Here is a 21,100-nt window from a genome sequence, read left to right on the forward strand (position 1 = left end):
ATGGCTAAATCCAAGGTCATGAGGATTTACTCCCATTTTTTGGGGACAGTTTATACAGCTGTCCCTCTCTGTCTGTGAGGTATTAGTTCCAGTGCTCAAGTCCTTTGCATAAAATGGTGTAGTAGTTGCAAATAATCTAAGCGTATCTTCCTGTTTACTTCAAATCATTTCTAGATCACTTATAATACCTAATACAATGTAAATGATATGTAAAGAGTTCTGGAAAAATGTAATGTGAAATAGTTGCTGGCATGCAGCAAATTCAAGTATTTCTGTATGGAACTTTCTCAAAATATGTTTTTGTTTTTCTTCTCATGTCTGAAGTTGGTTGATTCTGTGGATGTGGAAACTACAGATAAGAAGGGTTGATTGTAATTTTATTTCTTTTAAAATTTAAGCTTTTTATCTATCTTGAATTAGTTTTGTGTGTGGTGTGAAGTAAGGATCCAATTTTTTTCTTCTGCGCCACACCCTATCTCCTTTCCTAGATGTGCTTTTGGAGTCTCTTCCCCTCCCCCCAGCAGAAATACTGGGCCTGAGGCCCGCAAACTCTCCCTTCCCATCAGGCCTCACTACTGAGCCACAGGGTCAGCCTTGTATAGCCCTCTTTCCCCACGGGAAAATCACGCCGGAGAAAGGAATGTGGAGTCCTGCTTGTCAGCGCGACAGACAGGGAACAGGGACAGCGACAAAAGCGCCTCGAGGAACCCAGGACCACAGCACCCAGAAACCCTTGCATGGTGTGGTACTACAGTACCCAGAAGCCTTGGTGTGGTCCCATCCTGAGGTTACAGTACCCAGAATCCTCAGTGTGCCCCCCCATCCTGGGACTACAGCACCCAGGATCCTTGGCGTTCCCGCCCACCCAGGGACCACAGTACCCAGATTCTGCGTGTGTCCCCTCCCTTAATCCTGGGGCTGTAGTACTCTGAGGTCTCAGTGTTAACTGATCCCCACCAGGGCCAATCCTGGGATTACAGCACCCAGAAACCCTTGCATAGTGTGGTACTACAGTACCCAGAATCCTCAGTGTGCCCCATCCTGGGACTACAGCACCCAGGATCCTTGGCATTTCTGCTCATCTGGGGACTACAGTAGCCAGATTCTGCTTGTGTCCCCTCCCGTAATCCTGGGGCTGTAGTACTCTGAGGTCTCGGTATGTTATGTGTTTCCCACCGCTGCCCATCCTGGCACTACAGCACCCAGAATCCTCAGCGTTTCCACCCACCCAGGCACCACAGTACCCAGAATCCTCAGCGTTTCCGCCCACCCAAGGACTACAGTACCCAGATTCTGCGTGTGTCCCCTCCTCTAATCCTGGGGCTACAGTACTCAGAGGTCTCAGTGTTAACTGATCCCCACCAGGGCCAATCCTGGGATTACAGCACCCAGAAACCCTTGCATAGTGTGGTACTACAGTACCCAGAATCCTCAGTGTGCCCCATCCTGGGACTACAGCACCCAGGATCCTTGGCATTTCTGCTCATCTGGGGACTACAGTAGCCAGATTCTGCTTGTGTCCCCTCCCGTAATCCTGGGGCTGTAGTACTCTGAGGTCTCGGTATGTTATGTGTTTCCCACCGCTGCCCATCCTGGCACTACAGCACCCAGAATCCTCAGCGTTTCCACCCTCCCAGGCACCACAGTACCCAGAATCCTCGGCGTGCTCACCCATCCAATGACTACAGTACTCAGAAGTCTTGGTGTGTTCAATAATCTTGGGACTACAGTACCCAGAATTCTCAGCTTTACCGCCCACCTGGGCACTGCAGTACCCAGAATCCTCCGTGTGGCCCTGGGCTGCAATGCCAGGGACCGCAGTAATCCAATCTGTTTCACTGGCAGCGAAGGCGTCCTTCCTCAGCCTGCAGTTTGTTACCTGGTTGATGGCCACTCTGGCAACACCCTTTCTTGCTCTCCTTTTTCCCCCTGGAAGGTGGGCAACCAGAACCCATGAGCATGGGCCTGCAGAAGCCTGGGCAAACCTCACAGGCATGGGTCTGTCCCCAGTTTCCACAGAGTGGACTGAGGCCCGGGGACTCCCTCAGCTGCTGGCTGTACTGCATCTCTGTGTGCTCCTGTAGGGCCCTGAGCCCTTTCTACTGGCATCCAGGGTCTCATGTTGGTGATGGTCACCTGGTTCCAGAGGCATCGGTGCCTAAACACCAGGTTTCTGCCCAGCCCAATCTTTGAACCTCTGTGACTTCCCTATTAGCCCCAGGGCTTGAGAACTGTTCCATCTGGTGGGAAGGCCTTTCCAGCCTGGCACCCTCTTGCTTCTCACTCCCATTTGTTATAGAATTGGTTGATTGGACCTGTGTCTGGGTCCCAGGCCAGGACCCCTTGCCTTGGCCAGGGACGTTATTTTTCTGATCAGGTTCACCCAGCCAATAATGAGACAGATGCTGAGACCGGAAGACCATAAGCTTTACTCAATGGCCAAAGACTGGCAGAGTGATAACCTAGCTCACAGATCAGCTTCTCAACCCACGTCAGTTGCAGACACCGAATATATAGAAAGCTCGAAGTGAAGGGGCAGGTTGTGGGGTAGGGGTGGTCTGGTCAGGGTAGGGTGGGTGGAGATTGGAAAGAGTGGGAGGAATATTCATGACTAAACAGGGATGTGGTTGGACCTGGCACTGATGCAACTCCTTTTCAATCCTTGTGTGGGAGTTCTGGGTTGTTTTCATGGCAATTGTCAACTGCCATGGTGCTGTTTGGATGTGTCATTTAGCATGCTATGTATTACAATGAGCCTGTAATAAGGCTCAAGGTCGACTGGAAGTAAGATCCTCTGCAGTCTTGGGCCTAGTTGGTTCTAATCAGTTTTTGTGTTTTTCTCTATGCAGCTTCCTCCTGAAACTTAGATAAGAATAATTGGGTTCCACTCAAGGGAGGGGCAGGGGTATGAGCCTGGGGCAACAGAGTCTGATATTTCAACATTTTGATGTCTCTTGTATTTTTCTATTGTATGAAAAATTCTGAAGTTGCATAATTGTAAAAAAACTCAGAATTGCTTGTATTTTTTAAATAAAAGTTGACAGTCTACACTCTTTAGGAATATTCAGTAGCTACTTAGAACTCCTTATTTGATGTGAGTGGGTCTTTTTAATGAAATTTTTGTCTGACTGCATTGTGTAATATCCTCTGAGGCACCACTTTGATATTTCTGCTGTCTTAACAAAGGATTTTCCATTCACATATGTTTTCCTGACCATGCCCTGCATTTTATCTTTGATTAGAATCCTCTTTTTCAGGAGGAGGTAATAAAGGTTATTTTGGGAGATACTGTAAAACAAAAGTTGTGTGCATTAGCAACATAACTCAACATCCTTGACTTAGTATAAGAGTAACACATGTTCTTGCTTTCCTGTGTTCTGTTAAATCACCACAAGCTAAATAGCTTTGTGAAACTGATATGCTGAAATTTAGCTTTACTGCTTTTGCTTATGCTCTGATGCCAAACCAAGCTGTTCATTAGTTTCTTTGATCTCTGAGTCAAGCTCATCATCACTGTCATCCAAGTGTGGATCACCAGCCCCTGATAAATCTGTTCCATTTTCTTCATAATCTGGAAAAAAAAGTCTCTCAAGGAATTCTTGATATTTCTCTTCATAATCTGGATGAACTGCAGGGAAAGGAAAGCCACCAGATGTGCAGAACATTGCTTCACTCATAGCATAGTCTCACTTTCAGGTGCTGCTTCTCTGTTGAGGTTGCATGGGTTCTACCCCAGTTATTTGACCAGAGTTCTACAAGTTTCATGAGCATCTGACTTATATGTCTGTGGCCATTTGCATCTAGGGTGACATTTTCAATTCTCGGAAAAATTTCTTGCATACCAGTCTTTCCTTTTTCCTTCCAGCATCTTTCAAACTGACCGTGTCAACTTCAGTAACTGTACTGCACAAATTAAGTTGTTGCCCGGAGGGTTAGAAAAAAGGACATCCAACAACCCCTGAAGACAGCCTGAAGAAGACCTGCTCTCATAACCTGGTCCATTTGTTCCCTTGATCTTCAGGTTAAGATAAAGTTCTTCCAGGAAGAGTACAAATACGTGGAATTGTTTTCAAGTAACTTCATTCTTTTTGCAGCTTGGTCCTTAACTTCATATTAATTCTGATAGCTTTAAAGTAGCAACTGGTGGAAACTACCACTCTCTGGAAGTTGCCAATTGCTAGCTCTCATGTAAGAGGATTTGAGAAAGATATGGCCTGTTGATACATTACTTCTCTGTGTTCTTGCAAAACATCATCTATTGTAACACAGCCATTCACTGTCTCTGCAAACCATTCAGTTTCAGTTTCCAAACCTATGAAATGGTTTTTAAGATGATTCAAAAAGTCTTGAATATATTTGTATAGAGTGGGATAATCCTCACAACCATCCCAGTAGGACTCTGTATAATTAGAGGAACAAGTTGGAGGGTAAAATTCGGGGTGTTCACAGACAGCTTTGATGTGAATAAGGAGCCACAACCATCTGAGGCTTACCAGTGCTGACCCCGTGCTCTGCAGTGGGGTGTCAACCTGTGAACTCGTCTTGCTCCCAGGAGGGCTCCCTTACAGGGTGGTTCTCAGAGAGAAGTGCCTATAGTCCATTTCTAAATTTAAGCATGTTATGTTATCTGGAGAGACAGGGAATCCTCCAAACCAGCAAGTCCTGGCCCCTTTTTGTTCAATAGTCCTTCTTTTGGCTCTCTCTCTCCTTTTTACCTTTTAGTTTAAGCAGCAAGGAAGAAGCAGCTGGGAGACACTCAGTACTTTCTGGAAATCTTAACTAGTTCACCCAATGCTTGGGCTCATTTTGAACTTTCCACATGACTGTAGGAACAGTGTTACTAAACTTTCTGACACTACCTAACAAAGGTCCTCTTTCCCCTAGTTTGTAGTCAGATTTTTTGATACTATAAGTTCTCACCAACAGCCTCCTCAAAATATGGACTTCTAATAATAGTATATTCATGCCACATCAAGCTTTCACTAGCACTTCTGAAATCCTTTTCACTTTCTCCCGCTGCCTGATATCAAAGCCACTCCCACATTTTAGGTTTTGGTTATAACAGCCCACTGCTATAGATACCAAAATTTGTATGAATCATGTAATGCTTCTTAAAAAATTACTGTGCAGTTTATCAACTTAGCAAAAACGTATGTTCTCCGACAGTTTCTGTGGGCTCAGTATCCAGGAGGGGGTTAGCTGGGTGGTTCTGACTCACGACCTCTCATGAAGTTGCAGCCAGGTCATCATCATCATCACCTGGTGCTGGGAGATCTGCCTCTAAGGTGAGTGTTACTTCTTTGCCTGGTACATTATTGCTGGTGGAGGGCAGTTCCTCCTGGTTCCCTGCATGTGTTTGCTTGAGTGTGCTCACAGTGTGTGGCTCCAGACATCCCCCAGAGTCTGTGAACCGAGAGAGACAGCAAGGAGGAATATCCTGTGCCTTAGACCTGTTCTCCAAAGTTCCAAACATCACATGCTTTGAAATTTTTATTTTATTTTTAGTTTTTAACACCGTTACTGTGGTATGGTTCCTGTACAGTAAACTACGCATATTTCAAATGTACAATCTGATGAATTTTGATAGATGTCTACACCCATGAAACCACCACCAAAATCAAGATAGCTAACATTTCCATCACTTCTCAGGAAGTCCAAATTTTAAACTCCTGATTTGTCTCTTCCCACCCCGTTTACCCCCTGGTAACCATAAGTTTGTTCTCTATGTCTGTGAGTCTGTTTATGTTTTGTCTTTAAGGTCACTTGTGTCCTTTTTTTCTTAAAGGTTCCACATATAAGCGGTATCATATAGCATTTTTCTTTCTATTTCTGGCTATATCAGGTGAGTTTTTGTTTGTTAAATGCAAAAGTCTAAATTCAGCCCACACTCAAGGGTAGAGGAATTAGGCTCTTTTGAAGAAATGACCAAGGAATTTGTGGACCTATTTAAACCATCACAGTAGGAGCATTTTATTTCTTTTCACTCAGGGATCACAGTCCTTTCTACCTGATGTGCAGTTTCTGAAAACATTTGCTTCATATATTTGGTCATTTTTCTAGTTGCTTATGGTAATGGGTTAGTCTCACACTAGTGATATCAGAGATCTCAACGCACTGATTTGGACCTTACATGCAGATTTTTCTTCTCTCTGGCTTCAACTTCCTCACCTTTAAAGTGGAAATTTTTGACTTAAAAAAAGAGACAGCAACAGAAATATATCATTTTTGTTTTCTGCTTCCATTCCCAAAGCAGTCAACTGCTTCCTTATTTACCTTTGAGTCACCTTAGATTTGGAAAGAGAATGTTAAGTAGCAGCAATAGTCTACTTTACTGTACAAATTATCTAACATTTGATTCTGACTGCCTATTGCCTAACACAGGCCCAGGTATTGAAGGCACTAATAAAAGTGTGAACAACTCCTGGGCATGTATTCAGAGGGAACTTTAACTTGAAAAGATACATGCACCCAAATGTTTGTAGCAGCACTATTTACAACAGCCAAGACATGGAAACAACCTAAATGTCCAACAACAGGTGGCTGGTTAAAGAAGTTGTGGTATATTTATACAATGGAATACTACTCAATCATAGAAAAAGAATACAGTAATGCCATTTGCAGCAACATGGATGGACCTGGAGATTGTCATTTTAAGCGAAGTAAGCCAGAAAGAGAAAGAAAAATATCATATGATATCCCTTATATGTGGACTATTTAAAAAGAGACAAATGAACTTGTTTAAAAAACAGAAACAGACACAGACATAGAAAACAAACTTATAGAAACAAAGTGGGGGAAAGAGGGTGGAAAGGTATAAATGGGGAGTTCGAGATTTGCAGATACTACTATATATAAACAAATAACAAGATTCTACTGCAGAGCACAGGGAACTAAATTCAATATCCTGTAGTAACATATCATGGAAAAGAATATGAAAAGGAATATATATGTGTATGTATATATATGACTGAACTATTGTGCTGTGCCCCAGAAGTTGACACAACATTATAAATGGACTAGACTTCAATTGAAAAAAAAAAGTTTGACTGAGTCAGTACTGCCATCTTTTTCTGTCTTGCACTAGCCCTGGAATGTGAGCACAAGGAACAGAGAAATACAGAAGTAAGACAGGGGCCAAGATGCTGGTTGAGGAAGATGTAGCTCTGGAAAGGCACGGACAGCTCACTTCTTATTGTTAATGAAAACTGATTATGGTCCAGATGCTGATACTTCTCCACTTGTGTGCTCTGTGGAACCATGTTTGGGAAGTGTTGGAAAGGGGCCCCCAGGCCCTGTCTGATACTTTGATGTTTGTAGGTGTCTAATGAAAATAAGCACAACCTAAAAGTTGGGAATTATGTTTTATTTGGGGATGTGGCTGAGGACGATAGCCTGGAAACAGCTCCTCACTTAGCTCTGAGGAACTGTTCCAAAGAGGTAGGGAGGAGCCAGGTTATATAAGAGATTTTGCTGGAAAAAAAAAGTATTCAAACATTAAAAGACTATTGCTAATAATGAAAAACATACATCTCATGTTAAGGATTTTAGTGTTTTTCTGTGCACGGGAAGATTCAAGAATCTGGGCTCACTGAAATTATTCCTTTGATATGCTCCTTAACTGTCTAGGGTCAGTATCCTGCTTTTGTTTTGTTTTTAATTCTAAATTCCCCTCATGGTGCACCTTTGTGAGGGGGCTGCTGCAGTGGCTGGTGGCTTGATGGCAGCATAATCTGTTGTCTACACGGACCTGTACCCATGTTATTACGTCTGCACACATAATCTGTGTCTGTACATGGATAAATGATCTTTGCCTCTTCTTCTGGGTCCTAAAACATCCCATCGAAGGCATTTATGGTAGGTTGGCTCTTGGTCTCTCTCCTGGGAATAGAAGCCACTCTGATGAGGTAACTGATAGCTGTAGTCATTCCTCAGAAGTTTCTGCTTTTATTCAGATAATGAGAGCTCCAAGCAGGCTTTTTTCCTGCATCTAAATCTCAGGTGTCTTCAGCTTAAAGTGTCTTTATACCAACTATGGGGTTCTGCCTGGCTTTCCATACCTACAAATTTGTTCTCCTTTTTCAGGATTCCTTTATCTAGTCTGAGACCCTTGCCTTTTCCACATGAATTTTAGATTGGTTGTCAATTCCTACAAAACACCACCTGGGATTTTGGGAGGAAGAGCTGACAGTCACCAAGGCACAAGGAAATTGGGGGACTGGGAAGACCCAGGTGTCTTGGCTCAGCAAACAGGGAAGGTGGGTGTGGAGAGTGGCAGGACAACAGTCCTGTGTGGAGCCTGTCAGCCTCAAGGTGAGAGGAGAATGCAGTGGTTAGACAGATGCATCTGGCCTGGGAGTGGGGTCCTGGGAGTAAGAGGAGAGGCTGGGAGGGGGCTGGTGGGTTACAGCAGACATACTATCCCCAAAGTGAGAGGGAGACACAGTGTTTGCACAGATGCATTGGGCCTGGGAGAGGGGTCCAGGGAGGAAGGGGAGAGCCCAAGTTGGGGCAGATGGGTTACAGCAGACTCCATGCAGGGGACTGTGGTCCTGATGGAAGCAGCTCAGAGCCAGAGAGGAGTGGCTGTCAGGTGCTCAGCTTCACTCTCCTGTTCCTTTATAAAGCCACTGTGTGAGACTGAAACACTGCCAGGGTATCCCTGAGTCCAGTTATGTCCTGGCTTCATCCAAGTGGCACAGGTGGAAAATAGAAACACTGCAGGCCCTGCCCTTGTCCTCACAGGGAATGAATCACTTCAGGGCACTGGGCTCACAGACTTCAGGAGACCCCTTCCCTCAGGACTGGTCTTCTTCCTTGCTTTGGCCTGCTGGTCAGAGATCCAGTTACCCCATCCTGGCTCCACCCTCCAGGGCCTGGATTCTGGGACAGCTTGGGGTGGTGCAAGACCCTCATGCTCCTTTATCTGCCTTGGGGTGAGAATGCCTTAAAAGCTGCATTAGCTGATTTCAAAGGTCTGAGTGTTTCCAGCAGGTATGGGGGAAAGGAGGGTGTGTGTGGTTCCTACATCTGCAGGACCTTCCCAGGGTGAAGAACTGTGCCTTCCCCCTCCCAGTCCATTCCCCACACCATCTGTCCAGGAAGCTCAGATTCAGGAGTATGGGGGCCAAGGCTCTCCCCTTGCTTATCTGTGACTTCCCATTACCACAGCGAGGAGCCTGGCTCCCACCGCCTGCCCTTTATCAACTCATCTCTCTTTTCCAGGTTCCATTCACAGTGGTTTCAGAATTGTTAGCTAGTACACCCTGGAAAGAACTTTATAATATAAAGCCCACAGTTTAACAGTGGTCCATTCTGCCTTTGCAGAATGATTCTGTCCATTTCCAAAGTTAACTTAGGTCAGCACCTTTTGCCCCACCACCGACTGAGTTTTTACACCCATTTCTAATACAGTTAGATTCTGTCACATTGTGTGTTCCATCTTATGATGCTGCCACACCCTAAACAGCTAAATTTGAGTAGATTATGATTGATCTTTGGGCTGTACAAAGGTGTGGGCTTAGACATACTTATAGTGATACCAACCTAAAGTTTCACATGGGATACTTCAGCCCCCCAACCCCACCCTATGATATGCTTATGTATATAATTGTGCCTTTTCCATGATTGTCATAAATAGGGTCATACTGTGTGCAGCCTCCTCACACTGGATTCTTTCACTTAGTAACATACAAGTAAGATTTACCCATGTCTTTCTGTGGGTTGATGGTTTAATGTCTATTGCTGAGTAGTATTCCACTGCGATTGTGTGGGAGGAAAATCAGTTTTCCCTCTCCCCTTCTAGGTTCTTGGTTAACACTGCCCCCCCCCAATAAGACAGATTACAGGGAGAAAAAGAAGCAAGTTTAATAACATGTATACCTCCTGTATACAGGGGAGATACCCAAGAAAACTGAGTCCCTCCCTGAAAAGGCCAAAGGCATCACCTTAAATATCACCTTCAGCTAAAAACAAAAGCAAGGCCTCTGGGAGGGAGGAAGTCATTTATGGCAGATTATCATGAAAGCTCAGTAAACAAGGGTGTAAGGTTTAAAGTTTGTGTCTCCATTCACTTCACTCCGTATGGCTTCCAATGGATTGTTTCTTAAGTATTTGGAGAAGTTACAGATATTTGGCTCCATTTCAGTTTGAATTTCCAGTTTAAAAGATTGAGAAGGGCCGCTGTCAGGGCGGGGCCTCCACTGGCTGTGAGGGCGGCTGGGTCCGCGCTTTCCCATTGGCTGGCCGGGCCCGGAGCCCGCCTCCCCCAGCTGCGGCGGGAACTCGTGTGCGTTCTGCCTGAGGATTTGGCGTCCTGCGCAGCTGCCTGGAGCCGCGTCTCCTCTGGACCTGCCGGGGCTTCAGGACAACAGGGGGTTATGTCCACGCTGACAGGAGTCCAGTCTCCTCAGGACCCAACAGGAGGTGCTGCACTGAAGAGAAGGTGAGGAGAAAGGAAAAATGAGGGAAAGTGAGGAGAAGTTTCCCGTGAGGGGCTTACAGCTGAGGGGAAGCCCTCCTCAGTGGCCCTGGGAGAGGAAGGGCTGGATGTGGGAAGCTGTGGGTTTTAGTCAGGTTTTGTGTGTTGTGCAGAGAGTGTGCCGTGTCCTTCTTTGCCATGTGGTGTCCAGTTTTCCCAGCATCATTCATCGAGGGGACTGTCCTTTCCCGGTGCAGGTTCCTGGCTCCTTTCTTGTGAATTAACTGACCACATCCCTGTAGGTTTGTTTGCAGACTTTTTCTGGTCCATGTCCCTGTCGTTGTGCCAGTTCCACAAAGTTTTGGTGACTGTGCTTTTGTAATGCAGTGTGAAGTCAGGGAGGGAGATGCCTCCAGCCTGTTTCCCTTTTGTAGAATCTCTTTAGCAGTTCAGGGTCCTTTGTGTTTCCACATGAATGTTAGGAATGTTTGTTCTGTTTCTGTGAAAAATACCACTGAAGTTTATTTTATTTTATTGAAGTGTAGTCAATTCACGATGTTCTGTTGTTTTCTGGTTTAGGGCACAGTGATTTGACATGCCTGCTTTGAATTTGAACACTGCTTTGGGTAGAATGGGCATTTTAACAATATTAATTCTTTCTGTCCATGAGCACAGGGTATCCTTCCATTTACTTGTGTCTGTTCAGTTTCTTTCCCTGTTGTCTTAGAATTTTCAGTATGCAGGTCTTTCACATCCTTGATTCAGCTTATTGCTAGGTATTTTTTTGGATGCAATTGTAAATGGGATTTAAAAAATGTCTCTTTCTGTTTCATTATTAATGTATAGAAAGGCAACTGATTTTTGTGTATTGATTTGTACCTTGTAGCCTTACTGAAATGATTTATTAGTTCTAACAGGTTTTTGATGGTTTAATGTGGAAAACTAGAAATCAGAAGTCACCCTGTTTGGACTCCATCCAGGTCATCCACAGCACCTAAGACACAGTGGCTCCTAATCTTCCCACAGTGCCTCTAAGTTACATGTGGACTCCTGCAAGGGCGATGAGCATCAGCACTTTGGGTGAACTGGATCGCATTAAGGGTGGGCCTTTATAGGGAAATCTGATGTTTTCTCTGCTTTTTTGGTGTGGTATTGACATGGTTGTTTTCAAAAGTAATTAGTTTTTTAATAAAGTTTCTTATAAAGTTCTTTATAAAATACTTTGAATAGCATTATGCAGTACTTGCATTTGCCACTTCACATAAAATACTCTGGTGGGTTTTACCTAACACTGCGATACTTTCCCAGGGAACCAGCACATAAACCCCAAATGAAGAATTGTATGGTTCACCTTGTAATTGCATCCACAGGCCCACTTCAGCCTTCCCCATTGCCCCAACTTACGGATATCCTTTTTTTCATTCTGCGCCAGTTTTCTTTTTCTGAAACTATTACTGAGAGTTTCCCTCTTTTTCAAAATCTTAATGGATTTAAGGCACACAAAATGTATACGATCTGGGTGGCCTCTTCTGTGTGTCTCCTTTCACTTAGAATGTTTTCAATCTTTATCCAATTTGAATCATTAGTGATTCATTCACATTTTTCATTGTCATTAAAAATACAGAACATAACATTTACCATTTAAACCATTTAACTATGCAGTTCTATGGTATTAACTAGATTCACATTGTTGTACAGATGCCTCACCATCCATCTCCAGAACTTACTCATTTTTCCCAAGTGAAGCCCTGTGTCCAGTGAACACTGACTCCCCTCAGCCCCTGGCAGTGACACTCTTTCTGTCTCTGCATCTGACTTCTCTGGATGCCTTGTATATGGGGACCCATGTAATATTTGTCCTTCTGTGTCTGGCTTATTTCACTTAGCATATTGACTTCAAGATTTATCCATGTTGCAGTGCGCATCATAATTTCCTTAGTTTTTAAGGCTGTGTAGTATCCCATTGTGTATACACTACATTTAGTTTATCCATTCATCTGTTGGTGGAGAGGTGAGTTATTTTCACTTTTGCTGTTGTGATTAATGCTGCCATGGATATGGGTGTACCCATTTCTATTCCAGTTCCTGCTTTCAAATATTTTGAACATATATCCTGAAGTGGAATTGATGGATCACACATCAATCCCATGTGTAAGTTTTTGAGGAACTCCTGAATGGTTCTCCACCGTGACTGCACCATTTTAGTTCTTTATATGGCAAAATATTAGGGCATTTTATGGATACACCCTATTTGTTTATCTATTTAGCCTTTGATTGACATTTCAATTGTTCTACCTTTGGGGCCATTGTGAGTAGTGCTGCTATGAATATTTGTGTACCTTTTTTTTGTTTGAACACCTATTTTTAATGTTTTGGGGTCTATATCTAGGAGTGGAGTTGTTGAACCATAAGGTAACTGTATGTTTTTATCTTTTTGAGGAAACGACAAACTGGAAACATGGGCTGTACCATTTTCCAATTTTTCAAGTAATGTTTAAACGTTTCAATTTCTCTACATTTTTGCCTTTTTTTCCCCCTTGATCGTAGGGCTTCTAGTGTGCTTGAAAGGGTATGGCTTTATGGTATTAATTTACATTTCCATCGTGACTGATTTTAAACATTTTTTTCATGTGCTTGTTGACTATTTATCTTGTCTGGAGAAGGGTCTATTTGAAAATATTTTATTTATTTATTTATTGGTTTTTCATCTTTTCCACTTTTATTAGGTAGATTATTACTGTTTGACTGCACATATACATTATATTGCATATAAATACATATATACAATATACTATACTTTTTTTTTTAGTTTACATATAGAGAAGGGTGTATTTAAGTCCTTTTACCATGTTAAAAATTGGGTTTGTTTTGTCTTTTTATGAGTTGTAAAAGTTCTTGATATATTCTTGATAAATTTTTTTCAGGTATACAATGTGCAAATATTTTCTTTGATTTTGTGTGCTGTCTTTTCTGTTTCTGGATAGCGTATTTGATGTACAAATGTCTTTAACTTTGAGGAAAGGCAATTTATTATTTTCTTTCCTTGCTTGTGTTTGCTATCAGATCTAAAGAAATTGCTAAGTCCAAGGTCATGATGACTTATCCCCATTGTTTCTTTGAGAGTTTATACAGCTTCCCTCCCTATGTGTGAGATATTGGTTCCAGGACACCCTGTGGATACTAAATATCTGTCCGTGCTCAAATCCATTATATAAAATGGTGTAGTATTGGCAAATATTCTAAACACAGCTTCCTGTATGCTTAAAATAATCTCTAGATCACTTATACCAAATAATACAATATAAATGGTATGTAAATAATTGTGAAGAAAATATAGTGTTATTTAAATAGTTTCTGGCATGCCACAAATTCAATTTTTTCTTTATGGAACTTTCTCAAATTATTATTTTTTTTTATCTGAAGGAGACTGATTCTGCAAATGTGGAATCAACAGATAAGGGCTGATTGTCACTTTACCACTCTTTAAATTTAAGCTTTTTATGTATCTTGAGTTAATTTTGCATGTGGTATGAAGCAGGGATCCAATTTCATTTCTCTTAGAAATGAAAAAGTTTCACTGGATAGACAATTGCCTGGCACCACTTGTTGAAAAACACACTTTTCCCCCCAATTTAATGTTGCCCACTGTGTTAAAAAAAAAAAGTAATCAGTTAGTGGATGTGTCTTTTCATATTAGAGTTTTGCTCTGGATACATGCCCAGCAGTGGTATCTCGGACTTTTCTTGCTTCTGACCTAAGCAGGAGAAGGTCACTATGTGGAACCTACACTTCAGGGGAGGGGGCTTTAGCTCCACCTCCTTGATGGATGTCATGGATTATTAGGAATTCTTCTGCATAGGAGTTCTCCATTCAATCCCATCTATTAAAAAACAACAGCAACAACAACAACAAAACCCAACAACCTATGTCATCATTTAACTTCACCATTGTGGACACCTGAATAGTTATTTTAGTCTTTTGGTTATAATCCAGCACTACAGGTTTGGTTGCTCAGTTTATTCCTGCTTTGGCTACTGAGAACTCTTTCATTGGCTCCTGTTTCCTTTGAGATCATTCCATATTTTGGGTTTTTCTCTGCCCTGGTACTTCCTTACTTTCTGATACAAGATTCAAGATGATCCTGGCTCATATATTGACTGTATCAGTCCTAGTATAAGCCATTTCTTCAAAGAGTCCTGATTCCTTTAATTAAAGAATGGTATTAAGAACTTACATATGGGAGGAAAATGTTCTCAGCTGACAATGCAAGGAAATGTGTGCATGTGTTCCCACCTTAATGTATTGTTGTTGCTCAGGGACCACCATCCGCCCACCCCACCCCAATCTGCCTCAACCACATAGTGTTTTAAATTTAAGTTACTTAGAAATGGCCAAAGCAAGAGGGACACTCTGACCCCCGCTCTATCTCCCTAAAAGCAGGAAATAAGCCTGTCATGTGAAAGGTTCAGAGGCGCATATAAACATATCTCATAACTTCTTTAATTTACCACCCCAAGCCCAAACTCTGTTTAGGTTTTTCATTGAGTACCCAAAAACTACATTTCTTTGGGCTGTCAATTCCTAACAAATTTATAGTTTTCTAGATGTAGAAAATCAGCCTGTTTTTACTACCTCTTACTTCTCATTTCTATGAGACTTTTGTGTGTAGGAATTAAATTGTCTTTTTCTTCTGCTGCTCTGTCTCGTGTTAGTTTTATTATCAGTCCAGCCACAAGAAGTCAAGAGGGATAGAGAGTGAAATTTCCCCCTCCCCAATAGTATACAGTCCTAATTGTAAAGATTTCTATGTGGAAATGTCTGTATTCATATTAAGCAGAAGACGGGTTTATACTGATGCCTCCAACTTGATCCATTATCTTATGGACAGTGTACATCTCCCCCCCGCTTAACTCCCAGTCAGACAGTAGAACCCTGGTTCCCACCATCTTCAGTCCATGCAATTCATTTCTCATTCTGCTCCAGATGAGTGGTTTCAGCGTTCTTAGCTCCTGCCCCTGTGGGATGGATCTTATAGATCCCACTGTTTACGTGCAGTATGCTATGTTTTCCCTGTAGTCTACACATTCTGTTCATTCCTGCAGTTACTGAGGCTGGCCCCTTCTGCTCCACCAGCAGCAGTGAGTGTTTTCACACACTTCTAATACAGATTCTTTGTTACATCCTGCATTCCATCCTGTGACACTACCACTTACTTGATCACTTAATTTAATTGTTTCTGTAATATTTCTGTAAAAAATGAAAATGTCCCTCACAAAATGGCAACCTCTACTCAGTTTTTTGGGAGTCTTTAAAAAAAATTACTCAGATTGTAGTAGTCATTAGGCTACAGACCTATTTGGAGGGTGGCATATTATGCTCCCTGTGAAATGAATGTGCACTACTTTACTTATGAGTTCATCTACAGATGGGCATACTGATCACTTGAGTTTCTAAGCCGTTATGAATAGACCTCCTGTGCATTACTTGATGTTTTTGTTTCAACAGTTTTTCAAAGCAGATGTCTAAATTCAAGAGCTGGTTTTTGGGGGGACTCTAAGTAGAGAATGCTTAGCTTTGGGAGAAACTGCCAAACTGTCATCCAAAGTTGGCCATACCTGTTTTCCACTAGGATCTTGAATATATTTTTGCATGATTATTTACTATCTGTATACCTTCTTTAGCTTGACGTTTGTTTCTATCTTTACCCATTTTAGTGGAGTTGTTATTTCTAGATTTTATTGGTATAATCTGAGTACAAATGCTTTATCAGATACGCATTTTGCAAATAGTTTCTCCTAGTGTGTGGGTTCTCTTTTGCCTTTATGAGTAAGACCTTTCACAGAGTAGAAGTTTATAGTTCTATAAAGTCCACGTTATTAATTTTGTGTTGATTTGTTGATAGGCATTTGTTGTTGTGAGTTAAAACTCATCACAAGACCTAAGGTCTTCCAGATTTTCTCCCTTTTCCTTTTAAGACTTTTATAGTCTTGCCATTTAAAGTTGTCTATGGGCAATCTTGAGTGAACTTCGCTATCAGTTGTAAAGTTTGTGTCTATGTTCCCTTCATTCTATATGTTTTTTTAATTAATTGCTCCTTAGCCAGTTTTTGAGACAGCATAGTGAGCTATTTGGCTGTGTTTCAATTTGGATTTCCAAAGGCACTACGTACAGCAGAACTGCATTCAGGGTGAGGCCTCTGGGCTTTGTGAGCTCAGCATTCCCTGAACTTTTCTGATCGTCCACAGCGGAGCACCAAATCCACCTCTGACCCACAGGGCACAGGTGCATTCTGCCCATGGACTTGGCCCCTTGCACAGCCGGCAGGGGCTTGGTCTCTTCAGGACTGTCAGGGCTTCATCTTTTAGACAGCGGGGCTGTATCCATGCTGTCATGGGCTGAGTTTTCTTGGGCATTGCTGTGAAAAGGCACAATAAGAGCAAAAAAAAAAAAAAAAAGTCGGGAGAAGCTTCCTGTGTGCAGCTGACTGCTCAGGGGAGTTCTGTCTTCAGAGGAACCTCAGAAAGAGGTTGATGTGGAAAACTGTGGGGTTTTAGTTAGTTTTGTGTGCAATCAAGGTGATGACCAGTGATGTTCTTTGGTGCATGGTGTCCCATTTTCTGGGCAATGTTTATTGTGTGGAGTGTCCTTCCCTCTTTGTATGTCCTTGGTCCCATTTTCATGAATTAACTGACCACAGCCATGTGGATTTATTTCTGGGCTCTTTATGCAGTTACTCTCATACGTGTGTCTGTGCTTGTGCTATTTCCTCACTGTTGTGGTTACTACAGCTCCGTGATACAGTTTGATGCTAGGGAGGGAGATGTCTCCAGCTGTGTCCTTCTTTCTCAGAACTTCTTTGGCTGTTCAGGGTCCTTAGTTGTTCTACATTAATAATAGGATTATTATTTCTATTTCAATGAAACATATCATGGAATATTATATTGATATTGCAGTGAATTTGTTGATATCTTTGGGTAGAATCAATAATTTAATAATAGTAATTCTTCCAACCCAGGAGCACAGGATATTTTTTCTGTTTATTTTTGTCTTCTTTAACTTCTTTTTCAATGGTTTATAGTTTTTTGAGCACAGGTCTTTCACATCCTTGGTTAAATTCCTAGATATTTTGTTCTTTTTGATACAGTTATAAATGTGATTGTTTCCTTGAATTTTCCTTCTGATGGGTTATTATTAGTGTATAGAAATACAACTGATTTTTCTACATTGATTTCATATTGAACTTTACTGAATTTATTTATTTTAACAACTGCTTGTTAAGTGTTGTGGAAAACTGTAATGTTAAAATCTCACTGTTTCTCCTGCATCCCAGGTCGTGCACAGGATCCAAGACTTGCTGGCTATGGGTATACTCCTCCCACAGTGACTCTTAATAACAAGTGGACTCCTACAAGGGCAATGAGCATCACAACTCTAGCTGACCTTGGTCTGGGTGAGTCTTGGCTTCTATAGCAAGGTTTGATGTCTGTCTTATCAACTTCTCTGCCGTGGTATTGATATGGTTGTTTTGAAAAGTAATGGACTTTCCAGTAATTCCTTTGATGGTAAAAACTACTCACAGTTGCCACTTTATACAAAATACCGTAGGGCGTTTTACCCCAAACAGGGGCAGTCTCCCAAGGAGCCGTCATATAACCCACCAGTGAAGAAGCCGTGTGGCTTCCACATTATTGTGTGACCTGCCGGCCCCTTCAGCTGTCACCACTTGGTCCAGCTGCTTGTTCTCTGTTTCTGGGTTTGTTGCTGAGACTCTCACTGTGACAGCCTTGATGGGTGTAAAGCACACACAGTGACCATGTGATCTGGGGAAACTTTTCTTTATGGCTCTTTTCACTAGGGATCTTTTCAGTGTTTGGTAATGGTGTAAATTGTATCAGTTCTACATCCGTACATGATTTGCACTGTGATTAAAAATACATATGACACTTTTAACTGAAATCACTTCAAGTACACATTTTTGTGGTATTAACTACCTTTACATAATGGTACGAACAAGTTCAAGAACTTGTGTGCCTACTTGAAGCATGGGAGATGCCCAGGAAATTGAGTAATTCCCTGAAATGACCCACGACTTCACCTGAAATACCATCTTTCTCTAACAGCAAGAGAAAGGAAGGTTATGTTCATCATATAGATTTAAGTCTTAGCCTTCTCTATTGATAATTTTTTTTTTTTGAGATTTGGTCTTTCTTTTATTCCCGGTACAGAAAGGGAGGTTACTTTTCAAATGGAGAGTTCCCTTATAAATGTAAATTTGCCTCACAAAAGGCAAAGTTGACTTGGGTTTCATAGAGTCTCATGTGTCTTATTTTTTCAAGAAATCTGCCCATTGTAATCTTCATGCCAAAGAGATGTATTTTAGGGTGTCATTTGTCCTCTTTCCATGGGTGTACCCCAAAATGCTTGTGTATTCATGCACGGAAGGACATTCTCATATTTTAAAGATTTTAGCCATTGTGAGTAGAGTTGCTGTGCATAATTGCGTGCTAGTTTTTGTTTGGACACTTTATCAAAGCAATTGTCTAAATACTAGAGGTGGAATGTTGGATTCTCAGGTGAGCATTGAGTAGCTTTGGAAAAAACTGCCCAACTGTCTTTCAAAGTAGCCACACATGCATTCCACCTGCAGTGAGGGAGAGTTCCTGGTTTTCTTCATCTTCCATCGATCACAAGTAATGTCATTATTTTGGAGTTTAGTGGTTCTAATGAGTGTGCAGTGTTATATCATCGTTGTTTTAGTTTGCTATTTCCTACTGGTTTATGATTTTTGAGAACATTTTTGTATGCATATTTATTATCTGTGTTTTCTTTGGAGCGGTGTTTGTTAAGATCTTTACCTATTTCTATTGGGGTTGTTTGTTGTAAAGTTCTTGGTGTAATTTGAGTCCAAATCCTTAATCAGTTATGTGTTTTGTAAATTTATGTTTCTCAGTATGTGTCTTGTCTTTAGGTTTTCTGAATAAGGTCATAAACAGAGTTTAAATTTTTAATTTTTTAAATTCCATGGCATAAATTTTACTTCTGTGGATAGACTTGGGGATTTTTGTAAAAGTTCATCACCTAGACAAGGTTATGTCGATTTCCTTACATGTTTTCTTTTAGAATAATCCCAGATGTTCATTTTATAATTGTCTATGAACAATTTAGAGTACATTTTGGTGTGAGTGGTAAAACCTGAGTGGTTGTGGCCTGCAGTTCCCAGCTCGCCAGTGGGTGGCACCACGCCTGTCCTCTGACCCTCAAGGTGCACGTGTCTCCCTGGGGGGTTTGGCTCCTGTGGGAACTTGGCTCCTTGCGGGGCTGGTGGAGGCTGGGTCTCTTCAGGACCCACTGTGGCTTCAGCTTCAGGACAACACTTGACCAACCAAGTCCACCCAGACAGGAGCCAGACGTCTCCAAGAATCACCAGGAGGCATCACTGTGGGAGTAAAAGGTGAGGGAAAAGTGGGGAGAGGCTTCCTGTGTGTGATTGCACCTAAGGAGGTCCATTTTCAGAAGATCCAGCAGAGGAGGGACTTAATGTGGAAAATTTTCAAATTTACTTGATTTTTTGTCTAGTGTTGATAGTGTCTGGTGTCATTTTTGGGGGTATGGTGTCCCATGTTCTTGGCACCGTTTATGGAGGGGACTGTCCTTTTCCCACTTTGTGTTCTTGGCTCTTTTGCCATAAACTAACTGACAACATAAAGATGGGTTTATTTCTGTGCTCCCTGTTCTGTTCCTCTGGTCCATGTGCCTGTTTTTGTGCCAATACCTTACTGTATCTCTGCTGGGGACTGTGGCTTCCTAACATCATGTGAAGCCAGGGAGGGAGACGCCTCCAACTGAGTTCTCCCTTCTCAAGGTTGCTTAGGCTATTCCAGGTTCTTTTTTGTTCCATACAAATGTCAGGATTTCTTGTTTTTTGTTTCTGTGAAAGAAAATGCCATTTGGTAGAGTTTGGTAGAGTTTGCAGTTAATGTGTACACTGCTTAGGCTTCGTGAATGTTATAGTAATGTTCTTCTAGGGCACGAGCACAGCTTTTATTTTGTGTGCGTCTTCTTCAATTTCTCTATCAGTGTTTTCTAACTTTCCATGTGCAGGCCTTTCACATCCTTGGTTCATTTTATTCCTGGGTTTTATTTTATTTTATTTTTGGTACAATTGTTAAATGGAATTGCTTTATTAATTTATCTTTCTGAAACTTCTTTATTATTGTGTAGAAAGTCAATTGATTTTTGTATATTGATATTGTATCATGTAACTTTACTAAAGTTATTTATTACTTTTTAACAGGTTTTTTTTGGTATGTTGATGTGGAAAAGTAGAATTCAAAATTGCCACTTTTTTTTTATCACATCCAAGTCCTTCACAACAACCAAGACACAGTGGCTTATGAAATTATCTTATGGTGTCTCAATAATATGTAGATTCCTGCAAGGGTGATTAGCTTAACCATTTTGGATCAACTGGAAATGGAGAAAGAAGGCTTGGGCTCTATAGTGAAGTTTGACGTTTTCTCTGCTTTCCTGTTATGATTTTGATATGGTTGATTTAAAAAAAATTACTTTCCAATAATTTTAAACATACAGAATGTGTGCAGTAGCAGTACAGTGTACTCTTCATCTGTAAGCTCAGGTTTCTCACTCATCATTGATGTAGCATGTATGCCACTTCTCATGACA

General features: G+C 41.7%; 1 pseudogene; it reads right to left on the bottom strand.

Annotated features, from left to right (window-relative positions):
* Positions 1 to 3,434: 3,434 nt before the first annotated feature.
* LOC140689007 (polyadenylate-binding protein-interacting protein 1 pseudogene) lies at positions 3,435 to 4,511 on the bottom strand (annotated as a pseudogene).
* Between the last annotated feature and the right edge of the window lie 16,589 nt (positions 4,512 to 21,100).

The sequence above is a fragment of the Vicugna pacos genome, chromosome 24 (assembly GCF_048564905.1).
Source record: "Vicugna pacos chromosome 24, VicPac4, whole genome shotgun sequence".
NCBI classification, from domain to species: domain Eukaryota; kingdom Metazoa; phylum Chordata; class Mammalia; order Artiodactyla; family Camelidae; genus Vicugna; species Vicugna pacos.